The sequence below is a fragment of the Excalfactoria chinensis genome (assembly GCF_039878825.1).
Source record: "Excalfactoria chinensis isolate bCotChi1 chromosome Z unlocalized genomic scaffold, bCotChi1.hap2 SUPER_Z_unloc_5, whole genome shotgun sequence".
NCBI classification, from domain to species: domain Eukaryota; kingdom Metazoa; phylum Chordata; class Aves; order Galliformes; family Phasianidae; genus Excalfactoria; species Excalfactoria chinensis.
Window position 1 is genome coordinate 216,250 of NW_027315576.1, and position 6,553 is coordinate 222,802.

Below are 6,553 nucleotides of genomic sequence, written 5' to 3' on the forward strand. Positions count from 1 at the left end.
AGCTGCTCGGTCGGACCTGAAGGATGAACCCTCCGAGGATGCAGAATACACCTGGTTAACCAACAGCTGCAGTTTGATGAGACAAGGAGACTGTAAGGCAGGACATGCAGTAACTGCTACTGACCAGGTCATAGAAGCACAACCACCAGCTGTGGGGACTTCCCCTCGGAAGGCTGAAATAACTGCCTTGACCAGAGCCTTAATTCTATGGACAGATGCTAAATATGTGTTTGGGGTGCCACACGCTCATAGTACCATCTGAAAGGAGCAAGGATTGCTCACACACAAGGAAAACAGCGCGATGTAAATCTACCAATGGCTACTAGAGGCGGTAAAGGACATCAGAAATGTAACACTGCACAGGAGACAGAAAATAAGGTGATAGATCAGATGGCAGAACAGGCAGTTGAAGAAGGCTTCAATTCCAGATGGTACACTTAAAACCTCTGAACCCAAGTCAAAACCTGTAAAATATTCTAAGGAGAACAGGAGTCTAATTAACGATTTAGAAGGGAAGAGAGCAAGCTGACAGATGGGTGCAAACCCAGATGGACACAATGTTATGCCCTTTTGTGTTTTATGGGAATTGGTTAGAAGGGAAGATCAATATTGGGCAAACCAACACTACAAAGTACAATCCCAGGACCAGGAACAGGGCACAAGTGGGCCTCACGGGAAGGGGCCTTCCAGGGCAACCATGGCAAATTGATTTCACAGAACTCCCAAGAAAAGGGGGGTATCGCTGTAGGAAAATTTCTGTCACCTTAGAAACAGTTCAGGATGCTGCTGCAGATGCCTGATGGACAATCCAAGAGGAGGCATCCTGTTTATCCAAAGTTGAATTGCAACATGGGGTAGGCAGGGATAACACTGACTGGGGAACAGTTTTCTCTGGACTATGGGATAAACTTGCTAGTTGCCAAATTTGGGATGACTGAAACAGCTTTTCTTAGCCTGCATCACCTTGCTACTCTTTGTGTGTTTTGCTTGTGTTGTTATAAGATGCTCTTTGTGTCTGTGCCAGGATACCAGAAGGGAATATATGAGGTATAGGAGAGGCATGAGCTAAGGTAAAAGGTAGAGAGCGGGACTTATTTCAGGACATGTCAAGATAGAATAAAATAATCTAGCAGGTGGAAGCCCTGCTAGATTAAAGAAAGGGGGGAACTGAATAGTGAAAAAGGACTCCATAGTAGCTGAAAGGGGAACACTTTGCTACAGAAAAGGGAAAGGGGGCCTCGCTAAGGCAAAGGGTAGTTACAGATAGATAGTTTATGTTAAGGGAGGACAGAGAAAGGGGGAATTACAGACACTTACTCAAAACAAAACCAGAAAAGAGGGCAGCAAAGATAAGAAGGAACTGTCCGGTGACCTCTGACAAGAAGAAGGATTAGATACCCCCGGGCAAGATGATGCTGACATGGGAGAACGATAACGGCAGATAACACCAAGAAGGAAACAGAAGAAGAATTTCACCCCAAAACAAAGACAAGGGTCGCGGGGAATGGGGTCAGAGGGAATGGGGTCAGAGGGAATGGGGCCATAGGGAATGTAATGAATATGTAATCAAACTGGGGAGGAGACTATTGATCATGTATTAGCTTGACTTATGTCTGTAACACACTTTTCTCCTTACGGTGTGCAAGTTTGGAGGAGCTATCCCCCTTGCACCCGGCGCTGCGCAACGCTGGAATAAACATACCTGCTTTATAACCAGTCTCTGGATTATAGAGTTTGATTCTGCAAGTCAGTACCACAATGTCCTTGTGCAAATCCAACCCTTTGCACACCCCTGTGCACGCACATACATGTGCATGCTCATCCTTGCACACATACCCACTGACCTGCACACACCTGAGCAACCCCACTGCTTTGGACACTCACGAAAACAAATGTGTGCAACACCATCCATGCACAAATCCACACACACTCACACACACACACAAAACATGGAACCCCACTGCTTTGCACAATCCTGTGCACACTCACGTGTGTCATGCACTGATTTCCCAGCCAGTCCTCGTGAGGTCTCTTACTTAGGACGGGAGTGCAGGGGAGCAGCCAGAAGCTGTTTGCATTCCCTGCTGTCTGCTGGGCAGGTTTGTTGGCGATGCTCGGGTTGCTTTGCTTTCCCTTGGGAGGTGGGAAGGAGCTTTGTATGGAGGCACATCCCGTGCCAGAGCATCCCGATGGCACGCGTGGGATCAGCAGGTCTGTCAGAGAAGTGGGTGAGGTTGCACGCCAAGCTGCAGCAGAGGAAGGGGAGGAGGTCCCAGCACAGCTCTGCACCACGCTCTGCCACGCTGGGCAGCTTGTTCCTGGCTCAGCAGTGCCATCAGACAAGAAGCAGGGAAGGAAATCAAGGATGGGGGGTACCATCAAACAGAGTCCGTGCATGCCTGTGCAAGACAAACAGACCCAGAGCTTGTGTTTTTTTTCTGCTTTTGTAGCATTTGTGTGCTGTAGCTGAGCAAAAGCTTCTGCTGCTTGATTCTTCTTCTGCAACAGCCACCTACCGGTAAATGGCTGCGGGGATGGAGGATGTGACAGAAAGCATTTGTCTGCACGACAGTGTAGTTACACTTGGTCTAGAGAGTGAGAGAGGGCAGGCAGCACTGCCTGATGTTGGTCAGGGTGAGCTCCTTCTTCCGCAGCGTGATGATGGCAGGGCCGGAGACGATCTGCAGGGACAGCTCGTAGGTGGGAGCTGGGAATGGACACGGCAGGAGGACAGAGGTGTGAGGGAGCAGCCAAGGCAGCGAAGAGCATCAAAAGGCCCTGAAAAGCATCACAAAGCCACAGCCAGGAAGCTTGGGGTTTTCATGAGCAGCATCCAGGATGCTAGAGACTGTTTGCTCCCCTAAAAAATGGTAACAGAGCTCTCGCTGCGGGCATCACAAAACCAGGCAAAATGGGAACACACCCAGAGCTCTGCTGCACGCACCCCACAGTCACAGCATTGCAAGCTGAGCTGCCTTGCTGTTTCTTGCATTCATCATGGTCCCTGTGAATGAAGACTTGGAACACAGTCAAGGCGTTGATTGAGCACCAGAGTGCCTTTATTCAATTGAAGAAAGGAGGACGGGAGAGGGACGGGGAAAGATGGGATTCATCCTCTGTTGTTGAGGAGAGAGTGGCTCAGAGCTCGTGTTGCTGCCTGGTGCCTGGGACTGCAGGCCTGACTCCAGGTTCCCATCCAAGGGCTCGGCTTCTCCTCGGTGACATTGACTTGGTCCTGCTTGGAGGTGACGCTGTTGGGGCACTCGGGCTGTCTTTGGGCTGGGCTGCACTGCAAAGGCACCGCACAGGTCGCCCATAGAGAATTTCATATGGGCTTCATCCTTCCTTGGTTGGGGTTTAGTGGTTTAGTTGGAATTCTCACAAGTGCCAGAGGCAGTGCTTGCAACCATGGAATCCCAGCCTCTTGGCCAACTTTTAGTATTTGCAGCTTAGATAAATGGCTCCTCTTTTCCACTTGGCCACTTGACTGTGGCCTGTAAGGTGTATGCAACTGCCAATTGATTCCCAATAAAGTACTGACTTGTTGAACCACTTTAGCAATAAAATGGTGGCCTCAATCTGAAGAGATTGTTCCTGGCACCCAGAACCTTGGAATTATTTCTTGTCACAAAACTTTTGTTACTTCCCTGGCCTGGTTAGTCCGGCACGGGTATGCCTCAGGCCATCCTGAAAAGGTATCTGCTCAAACTAACATGTATCTGTACCCCCCTTTTCTTGGGAGCTCTGAGAAATCTACCTGCCATTATTGTCCTGGCTAATTTCTCTCCCTGTTTGCCCTAACTGAACTTTGTGGCCTGTGTTAGGATTATTTGGTAAACAAACTTCACCTTGCTGGGTCACTTGCCTAATGGCAGTATACCCATTTCGGGTGACCACTCGTTGAACAAGATATTTATATAATGCTTCTGCTCCCGAGGGAGTTTTCCTATCTTCAGTCACCACAGCCCATCATATGGCTGCTGGAATCATTCTTTTCCCTTGTGCTGGAAAGGTCCATCCTTCCTCTTTTACCTGCCCTTCCTGATAATTATTTATCGAGTTCCAATACTCTTTGGAGTGCTTTGGCTCACCATCCACCTGCATGTTACCATCTGGAATCAAGGAAGCCTCCACCACCTCACCCTCTGCCGCTCGCTTTGCTTTCTGTCAGCCAGCGCATTTCCCATTCCTTCAGCACTGTCTCCCCTTTGCTGGCATCAACAGTGCATTTTAGCAACCTTCTCCAGCTGTTGGACTGCCTCCAGGAGTCTGACTATTTCTTCAGCGTGTTTAAGACCTTTCCCTTGGCTTGACAACAGTCCTCTTTCTTTCCATATTGCTGATATGGGTGCATGAACAGCACTAAAGGCGTATTTTGAATCAGTCCATATCTTTATCTTCCCATGTCGAACAAAGCTGCTCCCATCTGTGTACCAGGTGTCTTCCGCATCCTCCAGTGGTTCTTCTTTCAAGTCTCTGCGACTGGAATAGACTGCTTCCATAGTCTCTAAACAGTCGTGAGACACAGGTTCTCCTGTAATTGCACTAAGAAAAGCAGCTGGATTTACAATATTTGTTACTGTTATTTCTCCATCATCTTGCTCCACTAGAATGGCCTGATACTTCAAAAATCTCTGAGGGGAAAGCCAATGTCCCCCTTTCACCTCCAGCACTGGAGAGACCGTGTGGGATACCAGTGCAGTTCTCTTCTGCCCCATTGTCCTAATGCTGGGGCCTTCATTAACTCCTCTTTCAACTGCTTTCAACCGGGCCACAGTCCAGGCTGGTGACTGTGGTTTCTTGCAGGTTCACGTCAGCCCCTTCAGCAGAACTAGGAGAAAGGACTGGCTGAACAATGATGACCTCTTTCTCTCTGTCTCTGCTGTCACTCAGAAGGCTTTCATTTGAATTGCAGCCTGACTCCAAGTCCCCCTCCAAGACGCTCGGCTTCTCCTCAGTGACACTGACTTGGTCCTGCTTGGAGGTGCTGCTGTCGGGGCACTCGGGCTGTGTTTGGGCTGGGCTGCACTGCAAAGGCACCGGGCCACAGTCCAGGCTGGTGACTGTGGTTTCTGGCAGGCAGAATTGATCACCTGAGGAATTCAGCTTTATTTGCCTTCATCTGTGTTTCTTCTTGCTGGATCTCATGCACTCTGCTGGCTTCAGTCTGTGTTTCTACTCCAAGAAGAAAATAAATGGGTCTTCACAAACCAGAAAACTGGAAAAGCACCCTCAAGTCTGCTGTTTGAGCCTTCTTCATTTCAAGAGCACATGCTTTTATCTCCTCAGCACTCAAACACTTATTGTTTACATGGAACCTTCTCTCTCCGAGGCTGTAGCCACTGTCTCTTGTCCTGGCAATGGCACCACTGAGCAGATCACCTCCATTCTCTGCATCCTCCATTCAGCATATTTGCACATGGATAAGATCTCCCCGGAATCTTCTCTAGGATTAACAGTCCTAGCTCTCTCAGCCTTTCCTTATAGGAGAGATGTTGCAGTCCCTTTATCATCTTCTGAGCCCTCTGTTGGATTACGTTAGGTATGATTCTTGTAACAGAGAACTCAGATCAGGACACGATGATCGATGTGTGGTCTCAACAACGCTGAACTGAGGGGAAGGAACATCTCTCTCAATCTGCTGGCAGTACCTTGCTTATTTGCAGCACAAGGATATCATTAAGTTATTTTTGGTGTATTTTTTCTTTTTCTTTTTTAAATTCTTTTTTCTTTTTTTCTTTTTTTTTTTTTTTTCATCAAGTTCACATTTCTGTTTCACATTCACTCTGTATCATTCGCTATGTAGCTCCAGGGAAAGATGGGACTCATCCTCTATTGTTGAGGAGAGGGTGGCTCACAGCTCGTGCTGTTGCTTGGAGGCAGGGACTGGTGGTCTGATTCTACATCTGCCTCCAAGATGCTCGGCTTCTCCTCACTGATGCTGACCTGAGCCTGCATGGTGGTGCTGCTGTCGGGGCACTCGGGCTGTGCTTGGCCTGGGCTGTCCTGGGACCCCTGCACTGGGTCGCAATCCAGGCTGGTGCCGGTGGTGTCTGGCAGGCTCAGGTCAGCAGCTTCCGGAGGGATGGGATGAATGAGGGCTTGAATGACGATGACGTTCTCGTCTCCATTGATGGTGCCATATGGAAGGCTGTCGACTGAAATGCAGCACCCTGTGCTTCCTAACAGCTCTGCGTTGATGGAAGCACAGGATGCGCTGTCGTCCCATGCCCGGCGTCTTCGGGGAACACAAGGGCTCGGGTCCCCTAGGAAGGAGTAGATGCACAGCGGTTAGTGTCAAACGTTCACAAGATGAATCATGCTTTAAAGAGGTCCTTGGCATTTGGCTATGTAGTGGTGGTGGGCAGAAGCAAATAGGCTTCTAGCAACAGTGTCATTGTCTCGACAGTGATCCTCGTGCAGGTGCAGCTCTTGTGTTGACAAGAGACTCATTTGGGAAAGACAGGGGTGAACCAAAGATGTCAGGCACGGGCTCGAACGCCAGAAGGAGGTACAAGCCCACTGAAAGCATGAATCCTACCTGTGCTGCTGA